This window comes from Canis lupus, chromosome 37 (assembly GCF_011100685.1).
Source record: "Canis lupus familiaris isolate Mischka breed German Shepherd chromosome 37, alternate assembly UU_Cfam_GSD_1.0, whole genome shotgun sequence".
Classification (NCBI taxonomy): Eukaryota; Metazoa; Chordata; class Mammalia; order Carnivora; family Canidae; genus Canis; species Canis lupus.
In genome coordinates this window covers 15,209,725-15,230,470 of record NC_049258.1, presented here as the reverse complement: position 1 = coordinate 15,230,470, position 20,746 = coordinate 15,209,725, and the positions used below count along the sequence as shown (strand labels likewise).

The following is a 20,746-nucleotide window of genomic DNA, read 5'->3' as shown; positions in this document are numbered from 1 at the left end:
GGACTAATCTTCTAAACTGTAGCCTATAGTGTTCCCATAATATATTCGATCAGAAGCTTGAGTGGTTTATTGAATTTAATGTGCCATGGCTCTCCTTTGACTGAGCAATCCATTCAGTAGTGGGCCTTTATTTTGAATTTTCTCTTTGGCAATAGTACGTGCAGGGCCTACCGTGGTGTATGTTTTGTGATTTCTAAGATTCTAAGAGAGGAAATGGATTTGCACACACAGACTCTGTCTTTTTAATCTCACACTAGTTGAAGAATTGTTCATCTTATTCTGACTGGACCCAAGTGGGCTATTTGCCAAACATCTGATTTCTAGATACTGTATATATCACCAGGGTAGAGCTAATACATTTCTGTGATTAGTGAACACTATAAGGAGGCTGAGAAGGAAAAGCCAGCTGGCTCAGCCAGACAGTGGCTATCAATTCTAAACCCTTCATGATACCCCCCTCCACCTATGTCCTTATAGAGAGGGTCCATGCCTCCGCAGCCTCCCTGGGCAAGGAAGGTAAGGTAAGAAGAAGATAGGGGTATGTTTACCATGGAACGGGGCAACCAGTAGCATACCATGAATAGTAGTGTTCTTTGGGATCAATAAAATGAGAGGTTTGATTGCTTCACAAAGTTTCAGAGTAAACTGGAGACTGGAAGAGAGCAGGGGATTTTAAGGAATTGTACACCAGTGCATGGACCTTTAAATGTTTGAGAGAAGTGTGGGTGAACCCTGGAATCCTTTCGTGGGCTCTGCTTCTTTGAATGTGAAAGCACTCAGGATAGAGCCTGGACTGCATAGGTCATAGCTTAGTACACATTACAATTTTTTAGTTGGAAATCTAACTTTTCCTAATAATTTAATTAATAATCATATCAGACCACTGCCTAGTTACAAACTATTTAACATTAGGCTTTTCATTCAATGGGTGTCAGTTGGACACCTCCTGTGTTTTGATTTTTTTAAATCAGACCATAGGCACATACATATCTTCGATCCAAGCATGACCCTGTTTGATAATTTACTTATCTATATGTTTGTTTACTTATTAATAACTTACGGACACCCATGAAGCTATCAGGCTCTATTAAGAGTTCTAGATGTTATCAAAGATGAGGAAAATGGATCACTCCTCTCAAAAAACCTCTAATTTGATATAATAAGCTGATAATGGATCCCAAAGACATATCCAAATTCTACCCCTTGAAACCTGTAAATATCACCTTATTTAGAAAAAGGGTCTTTGTAGATATGATTAAGTAAGGATATAGTAATAAGTAGATTATCCTGGATCCTTTGGGTGGACCCTAAATGCCATCAAACGTGTCCTTAGAGAGAGACACAGATCTGACCCACGCAGACAGAAGACCATGTGAAGACAGAGGCAAAGATGAAAGTGATGTGGCCATAAGCCAATGAACACCAAGAAATTCCATCAGGCATCAGAAGCTGGAAGAGGCATGGGACAGATTCTCCCCCAGAGCCAGAGGGAAAGCAGCTCTGGAGACCTCTTGACTTCAGACTTCTGGTCTCCAGAACCCTGAGATAATATGTTTCTGTTGTCTTAAGTCACCAAGTTTGCGGTAATTTGTTATGGCAACCCTAGGAATCTAATACATTTGGTATGATAGTGAGACGCACATATGAGCAGTGGCAGTGGCAGCAACTAGAAGAGCTGGCACTTAGTGAACACCTTCTCTGCTCATCTTTTTATCTGCATTCTCTTTTTTTAATTCTCCAAACAGTACTGTCAATCAGGTACTATAATCACCTCCATTTTGTATATGAGCTAAACGAGTCTCAGTGTGTTAGAAAACTTTCCCAAAGTCCTAAACCTAACTAGTGGCATTCAGGAAATTCAAATACAGGATTCCCCACTGCTATCCAAAAGTAGAGCATTCCCATGAAGTTTCAACCTTTCATCTGCCAGAATGGTGTAAAGTGAAGAGTATCCCCCACTTTCTGAAAATTCATGTTAGGCCATTTGCTTTCACAGAAGATCTACGTTTGTACCTGTTTTCACCAACTGAAAGAAATCCCAAAAGGATTTTCACTTTTACAAAAACAGCCCTAACCATATTAGTGTAGGTATTTTGGAAAAGGGAAGTGATAAATTGCAAACTTTTGGTAAGTGGGGGATACCTTATTAAGAACTGACAAGCACACCATCTAAGTCATGATTGAAACATATGCACACCCTGAACTCTAAAGTGCAGATCACCCATGTGTGCTGAAATTAAAATAGTTTCTTTCTAGATTTTCTAGAAGAAAAATTCTAGGTAGTTTAATGGAAGCTTCACTTTTCTCTATACTTTGGGCTTTTATGTCACTGGTATTCTAAACCATACTGCATCTGTCTAATAAGAAAATTGCTATTTGCCTAACACAAAAATGTGTAAAATGCCTTCAGGAAACATGGGATAGACCAGTTTTGCTGACGCAGAGCTATTTGCATCAGAGAGTCACAAGGGAGGTAAACAGAACCTTGGTCCAAGCCAGATTGTAGAGGACACCAGAACTCCCATCTAAGGGTTCTGAACTTGATTTTGTCATTGGGAGTTGGTGGAGGTGACTATGAAAAGACAATCAAACTAGTGACTAATGGTTATTGGTGACTTCAAACGTACAAAGTTTGAGGTAAGGATAATGGTAGACTGCAGGTACTTAAGAAAGAACAGGGAGTGTGGAAATGGAAGCAGACAGGATAAACTCCTCATTGGAAGTGTCGGGCAGTGGAAGAAAGGAGACAAACAGAATGGAGAGCGAGAGGGCAGGTGGGTGTCTGGGCATCAGCAGATCAAGTCTCTTCCCTATAAGAGAGACTGAGTGGGCCTGGAGCAAAAAGAGACTGGAAAGGAAGCCAGGGATTTTTTTTTAACTGAAGTATAATTGACACACAATGCTACGTTAGTTTCAGATGCGCAACATAGTGATTCCACAAGTCTATACATTATGCTATGCTCACCACAAGTGTAGCTCCCATCTGTCACCATACAAAGCTATTACAGTATCATGGACTATATTCCCCAGGCTGTACCTTTCATCCTCGTGTCTTATTCTTTCCATAACTGGAGGCCTACAACTCCCACTCCCCTTTACCCATTTTTGCCCATCCCTCCACTCCTTCTCCTTGGAAACCAGTGATTTTTTAAAGCCCCAGGGTAAGAGAAGAGGCTCTTCGTAGATTCCAAAACAAATGGATTAAACCCAGTTCAGTAATTCTCAGAGTGTTCCAAGAAGGCACTGGAGTGTGTGAGGTCCTTTAAAAGTCTAAAGTCAAATTTCAGAGACGCGAATGCTCTAATAATGTCTGTTCTTTAGTTCTTGCACGAATCAGCATCTTCATTAAAAACATTTTTCTAATATTTAAGTAGCTGAGAAAAGATACTATGTTTCTTTCTCACCTTGGCCCAACTCTGGTCCTGTGATGCCCAGCGCAGAGACTGTGTTTAATGTGTGAGCTGAAGGAATGAAGGGTGCCTAACAGTATGACTCTACCATATAAATTCTGTGACCTTGGGCGAGTTACCTAAGCTGGTTTCTTGGTCTCTAACATGCAGATAATAATGCCCAAGTCACAGAAGTGTTGTGAGCATTAACAGAGATGAAGAATGTAAAGGCGCTAGCATGGTAACTGATGCACCATAGATGAAGAACTACCAAGATGTCGAGACCATGTTTTGAGAAGCCATGTAACAGAGTTGTCAGGAGAGAAACTGCCAATCAAGCACACTTGACTTCAATCCAGTTCAGTTGCTTACTGTCTGTATGACTGTGGACAATTTACTTAACCTTCTTAAAACTAATCATTCATTTATAAAGTGTGAGCAATAATATTTACTTTATTAAGGACGTTGTGAGGAATGCATTTTATATGTAGAGCTGACCTCTCTCTTCTTTTTCATTAATATGCAAATTTTAAAATAATATTTCACTTTTAAATGGAAAAAGTTGAAATCTCCAATAAAAATTGTTTGTATGAATTTTTTTTTTCAAAATGAATAGTTCTATAATTTCTTCTTCATTTTCCCTAGTTTAAGAGATAAACTAGGGAATATCCCTATGCATTGGTAAATTTAATATCCCCCCTTCCCTAGATTAAAAGTGTCCACAACCTCTCCATTCTGAATGGGGTAGAACTTTACAAATTTACATGTAGGCATAATAACATGAAACCCCATAATGTTCCTTATTCTAGTCTCTCTCTGGTTGGATTCAATACTTCAAGGTATATGAAATGAAAAAGGTTCACACTTTCTATCCCCCAGATGATGTGAGACAAATGGGAAGGATAGCAAGTAAGATCTGAGAAGATTTGGAATGCAGATTCTCACAGTTCACACAGCCTCTGGGTGCCAGTCCACAATACCACTTCTAGATGGTTATTGAAGACATGAACATGAAAATATAACAATTAGATGTGACACTTCAGAGTCTATAATCCCATAAGGTTCTGTTTGATTAAAAACGGTCCATGTGGAAACTTTCAAAACCTGAAATTAGTTTCAATATATGAGGAACTCTTCTCACACATAATACTAATGGACAAACGAGCTTGATACCAGGCCTTGGAAATAGTCAAAGGAAGTACATTGATTACAATGCTCTAAATAATAAATTGGAAACAGCCATGTATTCCAACTTTTGCTCCATAGCATGCATAATGATTAAATGTCCATGGAGATAATTAAAACAAGGTGACTGACATATAGGGGCTCAAGGTCTAATGGGGGAGACAGACATGTAAGCATTCAATATAACTGCTATCATAGAGACATGGACAGTGGGTCATGAGGGGACATAGTCTGAGGAGAACAAAGTGCTTAAACTAGATTGACAGATTTAGTAAAACATTTAATTATTTGCCTTTTAATTCACTAGCTGCAGAATGAGAAAGGCAGTTGGTGGAGCTCAATTTTCAGCTAAATATTAAGGTCTAATTTCACGTTCTTCCTTTTAAGATACCCATCTCTTCTGCCTCTGATTGGAAATTGAGGTCTTGATGCTATAATGCATCGAAAAATCTATTGAAAAATAAACTTGAAAACTAAGAAACACAGACAACCTATTGTTTATTTGATCTATGCTGAACCAAAGTATTGATTTGAGTGGTGAATTGTTGCTTCATTTGTTTCTCATTAACTTGGTAGGTAGGTACACTGGTTACAAACTAAGTGAATTCAGAAACAGCAAAAGGCCCAAGAAAATAAATCTATCAAGAATTGCAAGAAGACTGATGTTACTAGAAAGGAGGAAAGCGTCGTTAAATGGAAATTTCAAAGCTTTCAGTACTGTTGCTTAAAAAAAAAATCAAGGTTTGGATGTATTTTTAAAGTCTTTCAACTGAAAAGCTCAGAAATTGGTTCTAGTCCTGCCTCTGACTTCGTTTAGGTCTGGACAAGTCACCACCACCCTCGGTGTTAGTTTCCTAAAGCCTCTAAAGTAAGGAGTTTGTATTAACCAGAACTCTTTTGGACATAAGTAAAAGAAATGCAATTCAACCTGGCTTCATTTTTAAAAAGGGAGGATTTCATTGATTTAGGCAACTAAAAAAAGGTGAACCAGCTTCAAGAATAGCTTTAAATCATGTCAGCAGCACAGTATACCTCTCTATTAGTCCTAATTTTTAGCGTGTTGGCTTCATCCTCACATGTGTTCTTCCTCTATGATGACAAAGTTGCTCCTCACATATTCAGCTTCATTTCCTAAAAACTTAAAGCCCAGCAGAAAACAATTTGTCCTTCACCATAATTCCAGGAAAAGTCCCAGAATTGAGTTTCACTGGATTTAATTGACTTCAGGCACATCCCATCACTTTGTGAGGGGAAATGCAGTGTTTCAACCGGTCAGACCTAGAGAAAATGCCTCTGGAGCCAGAGGTGGATCAGTTGGTACAAAGCTTGACAGTAAGGGAAGACTGATTTCGAAAGGAAAGCCAAGGATCAGGAATAGAATAAAGGGAAAATGGGAGTTTGGAAGACCCCAAACAACAGATACCCACTGTAGGATGAAATACATTGTTTCTCAACAAATGTTGGAGAGGATGCGGAGAAAAGGGAACCCTCTTACACTGTTGGTGGGAATGTGAACTGGTGCAGCCACTCTGGAAAACTGTGTGGAGGTTCCTCAAAGAGTTAAAAATATACCTGCCCTACGACCCAGCAATTGCACTGTTGGGGATTTACCCCAAAGATACAAATGCAATGAAACGCCGGGACACCTGCACCCCGATGTTTATAGCAGCAATGGCCACTATAGCCAAACTGTGGAAGGAGCCTCGGTGTCCAACGAAAGATGAATGGATAAAGAAGATGTGGTTTATGTATACAATGGAATATTACTCAGCTATTAGAAATGACAAATACCCACCATTTGCTTCAACGTGGATGGAACTGGAGGGTATTATGCTGAGTGAAGTAAGTCAGTCGGAGAAGGACAAACATTATATGTTCTCATTCATTTGGGGAATATAAATAATAGTGAAAGGGAAAATAAGGGAAGGGAGAAGAAATGTGTGGGAAATATCAGAAAGGGAGACAGAACGTAAAGACTGCTAACTCTGGGAAACGAACTAGGGGTGGTAGAAGGGGAGGAGGGCGGGGGGTGGGAGTGAATGGGTGACGGGCACTGGGTGTTATTCTGTATGTTAGTAAATTGAACACCAATAAAAATAAATAAATAAAAAAAAAAGCAGGATTATAAAAGATATAAAAAAAAAAAAAAAAAAAAAGAAATACATTGTTTCTAAGACCCCCTTTAGCCCCTAAAATTATGTCTCAAACCTTTCTTTTATTAGATAAGGACATTGTTACCAAGAAAGGTCCAGGGATTTGCCCACAACTCACAGCTAGTTCATGACAGAAACTGAACTCTGGTCTCTTAACTTGCAATCATGCATGTCACATCTTTTCAAGGGTTCTAACTCCAGGATCACAATGGACCGAACACCAAATGGTTCACAAAGCATGAACCCTACCACTTCAGGAGAGTGTCATAGTGAAGATCATGCCCTGTATTGGTTCTGAAGATGCCATTAGGAACTGCTAATAACTCATGGCAGGTGCCATAGAAAACCTCTGCATTGCCTAATTTGATTGGTTGACCCTAGTTCGAACATGCTACCCATAGCACCTGTTTCTAGTCCAGCCGAACATGCTTTGTGTTCTCATTTTTAATGTCTAAGAAGAACACACTCGTGGTTACCATAGCAACTGTCTGGAGGCTACTTCTGTGTGGAGATGAGGTTGCCAACAACAATACTGCTTCTTTTTCTTGATCTAGACTAGCCCGGCGGGTGGACCCAGGCATGGGTGATTTTCTTTTTCAAGCTTCTCAGATGATAATGTACAGCCGGTGTTAGGAGTTCCAATATAACCCTTTAAATTATTATTAAGACAGGTTTGGCTGAGAGTTCAAATAGTTCACTCAATCACATGCCTCCTGTTTCACTTCAGAACTTCCCATAAGTGCATATCTGGTGACTTACTTAAAACTGCATTTTTTTTTCCTCTTCTCAAAGGAAAGGATCTTGTCCACTCTGGCACATTATGTGATTTCTGGCTTTCCAAGGTGCAAGCTCATGAATATTCTTAATTAGAACTGTGGTTTCTCCATCTCTTTCAAATTGGTCTATGTTGGAACTTAATTGCAACAAGGGACTAGGAACATCTGGCAGGTCTAACAGCCATGATCTGTGGTTCTGAATATACCGTATGAATTACCAGCAGAGTGGTGCGTCACTGAGATTGCTGATGCGCCGTGAAGATGTAGAGGAAGAAGGAAGCAAAGCAAATAATGACCTCTCAATTAAGTTTTCCAAAAGGCTCAGATGATTAACAGGCTACAGGCAAAGTTTACTCCTCAATTGAAAACATAAGCAACAACATAAAACAGGCACACCTGCCATCCCAATAACTTAGCCATGGTGAAAAGAAACATCTCATTTTTTTAAATTAGCAGGCTGTCCAATGTTTGGCAGCTCTTTTCCAAATGATTTTATTTTCCTTCCTTCATTAGTGTGAAGCTTGAAATAAGTTCTATTCAATTTCATATTATGGACTTGATTTATGTCAAAACATTGTACTGGTTATGACCTAGGCAGTGAGAGACATATTCAAGGGAATGTGGCTTGATATTTAAAATGTGGTCCCAGAAAACCGAGTGGGAAATATTTAGTGGAGAAATTCAGCCTTGTATTTGAGGCTTTAATGGAATCAATTTAAATTTTATGATTGAAAATCATGTGGAGCATCTTGGTAAATCATAATGGAGAGTGCATTCAGTAAACATTTATGGAACATATACTATTTGCAAACTCTTCAGACACCATAAGGGTTATAAAGATGAATGTTCTCGAGATGTTTACAATCCACAAGAGGGGATGAGAGAAACATTAATTGCTACAATGCTAGGCCATATGTGATAAAGTACAATAGTATTTTGAAGTAGGTAAACCTTGAACTTGGCAGGGAGAGCAAGAGTCAGGTAAAAGGACTAATTAACCGCAAAAATTCATAAGGGACAATGGGGACAGAGTGGGTGGGAAGTGAGACTCACTGGGTGTCTAACAGTGTGAGAAGCAGGTTACAGATTCTTTTTTTATCCACGTGATCACATTTAACTCTTGAAACAACCCTATGAGGTTATTCCCAAGTCATTTCCAGATAAATAGACTGAAACTATGAAATGCTAAGTAATTTTCCCCAGATCACTCAGGCAGTAACTGGTAGTCCTGGAATGTAATATTTACGTTCATGGAAAAATGATTGGCTCGGGCTGACTAAGTTGAAAGAGGGAAAGGAGCCTGGAATGTAGTCAACCAAGGCAAGATCACACAGGGCTGGAAAGTCAAACTGATGAGTTCAAAGTCAACTCCACAGGTAATGTGACTCATTCGCCGGCTAACCTAAAACTCAGCCAGCTTGCCTGTGCCTGGAGAGCTTTGACAGGAGCCTGATGCCACACCTGTGATGGTTCAAAGCCTTCCTACATTTTCCACACGTTCTTATGTGTATTTCCTTTCGATTCCCAAGAGCTCCATGCTCCTGTGTTGTGCACATCTATGTAGATATGATGCCCAGCTCTCTCCTAGGTTTTCCCCAAATCCACGACTTCCAAATATTTTACAAATTTGGTAACTTTCTAAAGATGAGTGGGGGTCATGAGGCAAGACACAGCAAGGAGAAACTTATCTTCTGCTATCACCTGGACCCATTCCTTCCACTTCCCATTCCCTGCTTTTTGTTTTTCTACTCCCTTTCCTTATGACACAGGCAAGGCACAGCTCTCATTTGTCTCTTTCAGGGCAGTTCCACCCATGCCCTGGAGGGGGTCCTTGGTGCTTTGTCTTCTCCAATACCTGTGAGCTATTTCTTCTAAACAAATGCAGAGTTCTCCTTGGGAGGAGTTCTAACAGATAGAGAGACGGGATTCTGGGGAGCCTGGAAGCAGGGAGACATGTGCTAAAGGTCATACCAAGTGCAGCATAAGCCCATAGTGACTTTACCAAGACATTGCCAGTGAGGGTAGAAGAATAAAGGGTAAATATGAGACATGGGGAAGGAGAAACTCTGTTTCAAATGGCATGAAAGAGAACTTTTCTATTTTGCAGATTCATTTGCACCATGAAAACTACCTAAGTTCTTAATGAGGTTTATGGTATTTTTTTTCTTTCTCATCAAATGCTTTAGTTCTATCTAAGTTTTGGACATAAGGCAGTATTCTCTCCAGTTATAAAATAGAATATCAGCAGGTGGTCTCAGAAAAGAATTTTCCTAACATGCTGTACACTTTGTCAGAAAAATCTTTTTCATGCCGCTAGATTTTTTTTAAATCATGATTTACTTTCCAGATATTTAAACCTTTATTTCCATTTAGTTTGGTTTGAAATGCAGCAGATTAGCTAGAGCACAAGATTGTCTAGGATCGGCTGAGCGGCAGAGAACACTGACACAGTGAGAGAGGGGGAATGCGAGTCATTTGTCTTCTCTGCAAGCACACACAAATGATCCTTTCCTGCCATATGTTCCAGAGAATTCTTTTATTTCCCTTCAGGTATTTGACCCCCTATTGAATAGAGGCATTGATCAAAGTTGAAGCTGTGGAGTAACTGATAGAATGAATAGCTTCAATTCTCAGTAAATCAAATGTTAAAAAAGAATCAAAAGTAAAATTCTTGATGTTTAATTCCTATTCCTGAGTCTGGCTTATGTGAACATGAGGATGTTGCTTAACAATCTTGGGCTTCTGGTTTCTTTTTCCTTTTTATTTTTTTAACTATACACAGCCAAGAAGTTCTACAATGAGAAAGAAATTTTTTTTGACTTGTACTGACCTTAGAGATGGAACTCCTTAAGTAAAAGATGGTAATTTGAAATAAAGCTCCTTGTGTCTATTTCCAAAGAATTATGACTTGGAAGGTTCATGTGAGGTGAAGGAGAACAAGAAGAAATAGACATCTAGTTGAGATGCTGTGCCAAACATCTGGAGGAGAAAATGAGAGCATTATGGGAAAACAGATGGAGGGAAGCTTGGCCAGATAAAATTAAAGGAAACGCCGCTCAACATCTGATTAGCTAAGAGAATTCTATTTAAAAGGAAAATATCTATAAAACCTATACTTTAAATTGTCTCTTGACATAAAAACACTTATAAAAATTAGAGTTCTTATCAGGCTTTGAGGTTTACTTTGAAGGTTTTAATTTACTAATTACTCTGTGTATTGTCTTGTTTTGGTTTTTAGTTAGAAACAAGACCCTAACTGATAACCAAAAGGCTTACAGATAAAGACCTACCCTAAAAATTATTTCTATGTTATTTTAATTAACACACTGAAATTGTGTTTCAACAATCAGGGTCTAAATTAAGCATTTGTGGGTGCGAGTTAAATATTTGTTTTTATCAAGAGAAGTTGATAATGCCTTTTTGGGAATTGGCTTTACCTCTGCAAGAAAGAACTTACTGTCGTGTATGAACATTTTATCCATTAGCTATAGTGAGCACAGGGCTGAAGTTCAGGAGCTTTGCAGAGGTCCGTGATAATGTTCAAGATCTGATCTTAAAAAATCATTAGGTCCAAAATAAAACACTGAATTCTAAAATGGAAGTGAATAATTACATCAAGAATATATAATATCAAAAGCAAAATTTTGATGGCCTCACATTCTTACAACAGAATACTGTACCACATGTAATGTGACAAATGAGACACGAGTCCTCTAAAATCAAGATGTGCAGGTCTTACAGAGGCTGTGTGACAGCCCTGCTGGTGGGGGGAGCAGCCTTCTAGGACAGCACACACAGCCTTCTGATAAATATTCTTTTGTAGCCCAAAGGAAAAGATTTTCCTTTCCTTTAATAGCCAGAGGAAATGGTGGGAGTCCCTAATCTGGGAACTGGGAGATGTACAGCATACTCCTCAAGACTCCGTGGTATTCCCCTGGAGTCTATGGCTACCCTACTTACCTCTTGCCTAGACTTCCTGCCTCTTTTGACTTCTTGATCCTTGCTTACTTTCCCTTCTCCTGTGACTCCTCTCCTCTTTCCATGCTGTGTGCAGCCACCTTTCTCCTCATTCCTTCTGAAACACACCACCAACAAAAAGCCATTGTGCACAACAGACTTTTTTGAAAGCTTGGGAATAACGAAGAGGGGCCAGAAGCTCATGGAATAATAAACAACTCAAAATTGAATACAAGAGAATAATGTTCTTATAGTTCCTCATCCATCTCCCAAGGGGAAATTTCTCAACCAATACTTTCTTGCTTTGGACCCCGGCCTGCCACCATATTGCTGGTCCACTGCTCCTAGCAAGATTCCCATTTTTCAACTTTCCTCTTCTCCCAGTTCCTAGCACCCCTTGCCTACCAAATAAAAAGTGACCATTCCTGTTATATACCATCTAGTTCATACACTTCCTTTTGCATACCTAACGATGCTTATTATTGTACTTTCCTAGCAAAGACATCTTTTACCCTTAGTTAAATTCTATCAAATCATTGAAATGTGGAAGCTGCTAAATAATTCTCTCTCTCTCTTTGGATAATAATCTTGGATAATAATCCTTACCTTTCAAAAGACTTCTAAAGAAGACCCACATGCTCAAAATAACAATGGCATATGTTTCAGTAAGCTTTCTTTTCCCTGAATAATTTTTTTTTTTTTTTTTTTTGGTGAAGGTTTTGAAAAAAAAAAATCCTTGGAGATTTCAGTCCTTTGTTGATTAACAGAGGAGATAGAGTACAAAGAGCCCAGCTTTTGCTTCCATAGATCAAAATATGTCAAGCCAAAATACTGACTGAGTTCAGGATAAGGAATTTAAGAATGAATTATGCAGTAGAAATGACCATCATTAGAAGAGTTAAATGGAGACAAACATCATAATGATAAGCAATATAGGCCCCCAGGAGAAGGGAATTTGTGAGTTAGGCCTTGAAGAAGTAGGATCATATCTTGCTTGGGACTGCTAGAGAACCATTTTCTTCAGTTTCATTTCTCTGGACACTGTGACTGAAAATTTGCCCTAAAGAAGTCCATTTTGTCTTGATGGTGTAGTTTAAAGGACAAAACCATAATGTTAGTTTACTCCACAAAGAATGAAGGAAACATTCACTTATTTTCACCAAGTTTGGTAAGCTATCAATGGATTCAAGACACTTTTTGATGCTGACTTGGGCTCAGTACCCTATTTTTCCCCATGTAGCCAATGATGATCATTTTAACCTGTTTTGGACAAGCATGATGCTAGGAGACAGGAACAGACATGAGGGAACAAACACTACAACATGGCCTTTCTGATCTTTTAGTTAGGGATAACGTAGCTGCAGATAGAGAACTGTAGAACAATGTAGTAGATGGTATAATAGAAATGGTCAGGGACAGCCATGGGCAGAGGGTGACCAACTCTCTTCAGGGATGTTGGGGATTATTCTAAGAGGAGATAACATCTGAGCTCTTTCTCAAAGGATGAGAGAAGATCACCAGGCAGCGAGAAGGAGAAGAACATTCCAGAGAGGTGGAGAACACAATAAATGGCCCAGAGATGAAGCTGCACAGAAGGGAAGCTGAAGAAGCCGAGCCATATGTTTTGGATCAAAGCAGGTCTAATGGATCCTGTGGATGCCACAGAGAGGACGGGGATGGCCAAAGTTAAGGCGTCAAAGATGTGGGGGACATAGACTGAGTGAGTAGGGACTCTGCTTGCACCCAACCCTACTTCTACAGAGCAGAGCTGCTTCAGTGTTTTATATATTGGGATTTTAGATTATACTTCATTTGGGAAGAAAGGAAAAATAAAGCTTAAAAAAATAGATGACAATGAAAATCAGGTAATTGACAATTATAGCTTTGTGATTTAGAAAGAGAGCTGCAGCATCAGTTACAAAGTAGATTGGAAGACAGGGATACCAATAAGCGGTTTATTGCAAGGGTTCAGGCAAGAGATGGTGAAGCCTTGCACAGAGGCATGGATGGCATCGTTTAGAAGCCAAATGCAATGACTACAAGATTTTGAAGTATACTTCAGGGCATTTTGTAAGGTCGGAAATGTTCCAGAGATCTAAGATCATTCTGGGTAAAGAGGAAGAAATGAATAATACATAAAACTATTTACTCCTTTCACTTTGACCCACGCCCTTACCATAGCAGGAGGATATGGCCTTATTGTCAACCGGTTAAATGGGTTCATTAAGGACTTTCTTCCTTATGGGTAGAATCCAGCTGACAGCTGGCAATGGGGGTGCAGAGCACCAAAGGGTGCCAAACACAGACTAGGAATCCTGAAAAAGTTTAGTCACTTCTCTGCCTCAGCCTCGAATAGTTTTCCTGCAGAACCAGAGGATAATGTACCTAGTTTATTTAAGGCATCCTCACATTCACAGGAGTGGGCCCTTCCTCTTCTCCACTTGCCCATAGCCTCTCCCACACCTGTGCTCCCTCAGTCTTGTTAATGCCTACTACCCTCCCCTTCCCATCCCCAGAATCCCTCCCTCCTCTGTGCATTACCAGCATCCTCCTTCCTCACAGACAGTTAAAGACTCTGGAACTCAAGGATGGAGAAAGAAGAGGATGAGAGATCATCACTGGCTGAGCCTAAGGTTAGAAATATAAGATATAATTAGACACTAAGTGAACTACAAAGATTAAATTCTGTCTCCTTACAGCTCATAATGCCAAGTGCTTCCAAACTTCTGTTGCATTTAATATGAATAGATAGATGCTGATATAGATAGACATAGACGTAGATGATATATAGATGCATAGATATAGGTATAGGAATGGGTATGGAAACTCTGCTTATACATATACATACACATATAGTTCCTCTATTTCCTTAACTTCGGGAAAAATCTAGTTCTTCCAAGAACAGAGGTGGTACACCTCTCCTGCCACATTTATAAATATTGTTTCTAACTTAAATAAAATTTTTACATAATTTAATTAGATGCTAAAATATTAGATTTTCTTTCCCGAAGTCATGTGCGGATTAGCAAGCGAAACCTAAAATAGAGCAAAAGAAACCAAGACCCAGAGAGACCACTATAGGAAATTCCTAGAGGGGTGGGGAGCATTTTTTTGACCTTCAGAGCATCCTCAGTGGTAGATTTTTCAGCTGCTGTGTCTTCCTCACTGGAGGGAGGATAAGTCTGGCTGGCAGGAAAGAAAGGAAGTGGTTGGCAAAGAAGGACATTTTAGTAACTCAGATCTTTCTCCATCAAAGCCTACAGTCTCCATTTCTTTTTCAACAAATTCTAGTCCCTCCTTCAAGCCCTCTCACATTCTCTGTAAATCTTTCCACTTTCACACTGATCCACAATGAGTTACTGCTCTTTGAACCACGATTATGGTGAAGTGAGTTAAGATCCCAGGGCCTTGGGATCAATCTGGTTTGCGCTTGAATTCTCAGTCTAGTATACATTTATTGAGTGAATGCTGGTATATTATTTAACCTCTCTGATTCTCAAGGTCATAATACCTAATATCCACGGACCATTGACCCCAAGTAGGCACTGTTTTAAACACTATACTTCTATTATCTCATTTAATATCAACTCAATAAGGTGAATTCCATGATTATCCTTATTTTATATTTGAGAAAATGGAAGCAAAAAGAGGGACATCAGTGCTCAAAAGGTCACATGACTGGTAGCAGAGGCTGGATACACCAACTAAATATCTTGGAAGGAGTGTTCTCTCTGCAGCAGGAACAGGCCAGGCCACACCTGGAACCAGAGCTTTGCAATCTGATTCCAGAGTCTGACATTAACCACTGAACCCTACTTCCTCCCCATGTCTGTGCACCGAGATTGGAGGTTGTAGGTAAAATTCAAGAGATAAGTATGTGATGTCCTTAGGATAGTGCCTGGCATATAGCAAAACTCCATAAACAAAAATTGAGATTATTTGAGATCTCTATTATTATTGAGATTTGATTATTACCCACTTAACAGTTAGATGTTCCTTATATTATTACCTCTGTGTCCATCCTATTTTCCTACCATCTTGCAGTGTCCCGAGAAAAGCCAGGTCTCTTATCTAATTCCCTTTAGAGCGATAATGGAAACCTATGTACCAATGTACATGGATTAGAGACAATTCTAGATGGAGGCAGTGTCTGTTGCTGTGGGGTTTCCCCAGTTTGATCCAAAAGAATCAGCATTGTGGCAGAGTATGTGTTTATACACATTCTTGTCTTGTGTCTTCATAACATGCACTGGCCTGAAAACAAATATGAGTCACTGACCCTGCCATAAACCAGAGATTGTGAGAGAGAGAGAGAGAGAGAGAGAGAGAGAGAGAGAGAGAGAGAAGGAAGGAAGGGAGGAAAAAAGGAAGGGGAGGGAAGGAGAGAAAGAAAGGAAAGCAGAAAAAGGTTTTAAAAATAAAGGCTATGGGCTCTTTTTATGTGTATGTCTAATTTGGGTCTATAATCTGATTGTTTTGTCTCTCTCTTAGCTTTGAAGCTTGGTATATAACACTGCTTCATTTTTTTTCCTTTGTTCAATAGTAGATTCTTAAGACAAGCTGTGACATTCCTCTATTTGTCCTGAACCCCACCTTCCAAGGGTGATTGCAGTTTATATTAACCACCATTCAGAGAAAACTTTTATCCCTTTTAAGCGTCGAGCAAAATCAAGAATGTGGCAGTCATAAAATCCCCATTCTGCTCTAGCAGAACCAGTATTGCCACCTCAGGAATCAGGGACGTAAGTCCTCTGCAAAGTTGTCAAGGAGGTTCTATTTTTGGCCTCCAGTCTGTTTCGGCAGTGATGAGAAAAAGCAGGCCAGAAAAACACGAAAAATAGTTGAGGGCATCTGTAATATCCATGAAAGGGACACGGAAGGAACTTGCATGTGTCAGATGGAGGAGAAAATTTGAAACAAAAGGAAAATCTGGAGGCAGATTATTTAACATTCATTTATGCATTCATTCAACAAATATTTGCTGAGTGCCTACTTGGTGCAAAGCACTGCACAGGGTGATCTTATGGAGGATATAAATATTAAACAGGCTCAGCTCCTGCCTTTATCTTACAGTCAAGTAGGAGAGATAAGGCATGCACATATTTATTATTTAGTGGTGTCGTGTAAACGTTTGAGGTGGGAACCTGTGGGCTAAAAGACTATATTAGTCATTCTACCCGGAGTGGAGATGCAAATCAACCTGGCCCACAGCATCGTCAGTCAGCACAGAGCATTGGCCTTCTGGCCTTTCCCTAACCAACAGCACATGAGTCCTACATATTGCGGACTCAGACTAAGGAAATGCAGCTAAGTCCTCTCACTTTCAGAGGTAGCAAAGGCTATATGAATTTCACAGAAAATCCTGTTTTCAGTGGCAGATGATTTCAACAGCCTAACATGAGTGGATTCAGAATTCAGGGAGGCAGTGGTTTATGGTGGCTTAGCACAGAGGTTTTGGAAATACAGTCATGGAATGCTTCTCACCCCTGTTTGTTGGTCCCTTGACAATGAAGCTCTCTGAATCTCCATCACCTCCTTTGTAAAATAGCAGTTGAAAGGATACTCTGAAGTAATGTACTCTGAAATAGAGTACTCAAAAAACAGACATTGGTAAAAAATAGAACGTTAAAAAAAAAAAAAAAACAGACATTAAAGTCGTCTGGGTCACTTTGTGTTCAAAGAGTCCTGTACTACTTAGTGTACTAGGTGCTAGTCCTGCAACCTATTCTTGGTTCTTCCTTTTATCTTGTGTGATACTAGGCTGAACATTTCATTGTTGTCTCATTCTTTTAAATTACTGTGGTAAAATATACATAACTTAAAATTTACCATTTTAGGCCATGGTAAGTACACAGTTCAGCAGCATCAAATACATTCGCATTGTATGTCACCACCACCCATCTCCAGAACTTTTTCATCTTCCTAAACTGAAACTCCTACCCATCAAACATTAACTCCCATTTCCCCCTTCCTCTCAGCCCCTAGCAATCACTCTTCTATTTTCTATGAATGTGACTACTCTAGGTACCTCATATACATGAAAATATACAATATTAGTCCTTCAGTGTCTGCCTTATTTATTTTACTTATCATACTGTCTTTAAGGTTCATCCATGTGATAGCATTATTGGAATTTGCTAAAGGGCTGAGTAATATTCCATTGAGGGTATATATCACATTTTGTTTATCCATTCATCTGTTGATGGATATTTGGGTTATTTCTATCTTTTGGCCGTTGTGAATAATGCTGCTCTGATCATCAGTGTATAAAAACCTGTTTAATCCTTTCTCATTTTTTAAAACAATATCTCAAAAATAGTATTGCTGTATTTTTTTAAAGATTTATTTATTTATTTATTTATTTATTTATTTATTTATTTATGAGAGACCCAGAGAGAGAGAGAGGCAGAGACATAGGCAAAGGGAGAAGCAGACTCCATGCTGGGAGCCCGATGTGGGACTCAGTCCTGGGACCCTGGGATCATGACCCAAGCCAAAGGCAGATGCTCGACCACTGAGGCACCCAGGTGCCCCCTATTACTATAATTTTTTAAATACCCTCTTATCCCTGTAAGTGACAATATAAAAATTGATAAAGTATTTTCTCTTTAAACTATTCTGTGCTTATAGTGGGAGTATCAGGAAAGTTATTTTATTTGAGTCCTATATGTACCCTTTGGTAAGTCTCTATAACCATAAATCAAGCACCCTTACATAACCACCATAGGTTTTGTCAATTCAGATTGGCTACATTTAATGGAATGAAAAAAAAATGAAAAATATACTCTTGTTGAACTTTTGGAAAGTATTACATTTTTCCTATAAATAAATAAGTCATAAAGAAATACGGATTGGCTAACAATGGCCCATAGACCAAAATCCAGCCTACTGCCTAGTTTTCACGGTCTGCAAATTAAGAATGGGTTTCACACTTTCTTAATAGTTGGAAAAAATCCTAAAAAGAGTAATACCTTGTGACATATTAAAATTAAACAAAATTCATATTCTAGTGTCCACAAATAAAATTTTATTGGAACTCAGCCACATTCACTTAACCATATATTGTCTATAGCTTCTCTCGAGCTACAATGGCAGAGTTGAGTAGCTGTGATAGAGATTACATGACTCTCAAATACTAAATATTCATGTTCTACCCCTTTATAGGAAAAAATTTGTCAACCCCTAATATAAATCATTGATCTAATCAATCCTTCATTTACAGTTAAAGAAATCAAGTCCCAGGTAAGTGTCCTGTCAGACCAGAGATTCAAAGCTTACAGTGGCTAAAAGGAAACCACTGCTCCACTCCTACTTCAAGTCCCAAACCATGTCTCAGGGTATTCCTAGCTTAAAACACAGTGGCTTACCTTACAGCTGTAGATCATAGATGTGAAACAATCAAACATCATTGCTTCACATTAATAATGCAGGATGGCCTGCTTCTGTTCTTTATTTCCTCTGCAGAATGCTTGGTTGTTAACTTCTTTGTGAAGGTCACATTGGTTCATATCTTCATTTGTTGACCTTTGTCTTTAATTTCTTAAGCACTATTTCATATAATGTTAATAGTTCCCAACTGCTTTTGTGATGAAGCCTAAATGACGTAAGGTTATAAGGCTCCTGACCTGGCTTCAACTTACCTTCCCAGTCTTACTTCCTTATCTTTGTCTTTCTCTCTTCTCTCTTTGTCTTCTATGCTCACAGAACTTCTACAAACTCTTGATACCCCCTCCAGACCTATCTCACCTCTGAGTATTTTTTCATGCTATCTCTTACCAGGGAAACATTAATCACATCACTCATCTAGCAAGGTCCTCATCATTCTCCAAGATCTAGTCCAAATGCCTCTCCCTGCAAGGGGTCTCCCCAATTCCTACCACAGGGAGAAGCAATAACTCTTCTTTCCCTGTGAATTGTGGCCAAAATCATTTCAGGAATGCTGTATTAAACATCTGAGTTTATTATAAGAATAGACAATAAGTTATTTCTATAGATTAGCAGACAATACAACATCAAAGGCGAAGGTTCACAGACATTTCCCAAGCTTTTCATTCACAAAGCCGTGATTCAATGCCATTTGCTCATCAAAATTCACAGAAGCTTGTACTGTCATCATGTGTTCTCATAGCAGTTTTTGCCACAATGTGTAGATATTGTAACTACAGTTTCTGAGTCATGGTGCTTTACACTAATATGTACAAAGCGTTATGTTTTGAAAATGAAATATTTTCTCATGTTTATTCTGAAAAAGCTCTCCAAAAACTAGAGTGATGAACTCAGAGCCTAATTTTGATTGGTTCCCAACCAAAAATAAAATCTTGACTGAACTGAATTTTACATTTGAGTTTTCTTCACTCAAGTTGGACTAAAAAGACCCCAGTGTCAACACTTTGCAATTCAGTTCATAAAACCTTCCCAAAGACAAGATGACATACTAGGAAGTTTGTTGTTTCATATGAGTTACAAATTTGGATCCTGATGTTTTATAATAAACTAGGTTACAATAGAGACTTGAAGAAAAACATAAATAACCTGTTGAATAAGCCACTTGGATCATTTCTGCCATCATTTCATTACCCCCATTGGTTTTCCTTTTCTTCCCTAGTGCATGCTGACAGAGGAACAATAGAATTTCCAAAGTTTCCGGGTAAACTTTGGAGCAGCCAGCGATCCATATTTTGGCACTGCTGAAATTTTCTCTAAAGATAAGTGTATAGGTAAAAACTGCCTTCCGGGACAGAAAAGTAGGATCCAAGCCTTTATTTCTATCATTAACTTATTTTAATCAGGTCAATCTCTCCTTGGGCTATTTCCCTATCAGTAAAATTGTAATAGCAATTCCTACCTTCCAGTTTGTTTTTTGAGAATTATATTATGTGACTTCTTTCAAAATTGGACACACCCATTAGGAGTATGACACTTATTCAGAGGATAATTCATCCCAAACGCATTCTGCCAAATTCTCACCAGATGCCAACAAAGTACCACACAGTGTTCTGTCTAGAGAAGAGAAAGGGACCATCTCTACTCTTGAGGAGAAATTTCTCAGGGAGGCAGAAAATAAATAAATATGGGAGTACAGATTATGCTGAGTGCTACAAAGGGATGGAGAAGCTGCCCTGAGGAAGAGAAAACACCTCTCTGGGCATGACATGTAAGCTTTGGTTACCACAGGCTGAGGAAGCATCCGTCATGGAAGGGGGATGGATACCATGTGAATGATTTAAAAATAACCAAAATATGGTTGATTTAAAATAACCAAATGATTTAAAAATAACCAAAGTCA

General features: G+C 39.0%; 1 long non-coding RNA gene across 6 annotated transcripts in view; it reads left to right on the top strand.

Annotated features, from left to right (window-relative positions):
* Positions 1–20,746, top strand: part of LOC111094410 — a 50,884-nt gene that overhangs the window by 16,879 nt on the left and 13,259 nt on the right. For 3 of the 6 annotated variants that reach the window (XR_005385287.1, XR_005385282.1, XR_005385286.1), the window contains exons 3-5: positions 12,963–13,180; positions 14,023–14,093; positions 20,066–20,626. This is a non-coding gene — a long non-coding RNA (uncharacterized LOC111094410). Of the gene's footprint in view, positions 1–12,962; positions 13,181–13,976; positions 14,094–20,065; positions 20,627–20,746 lie in introns of those variants that run through there. The other 3 variants (XR_005385285.1, XR_005385284.1, XR_005385283.1) reach the window with 3 other exon arrangements.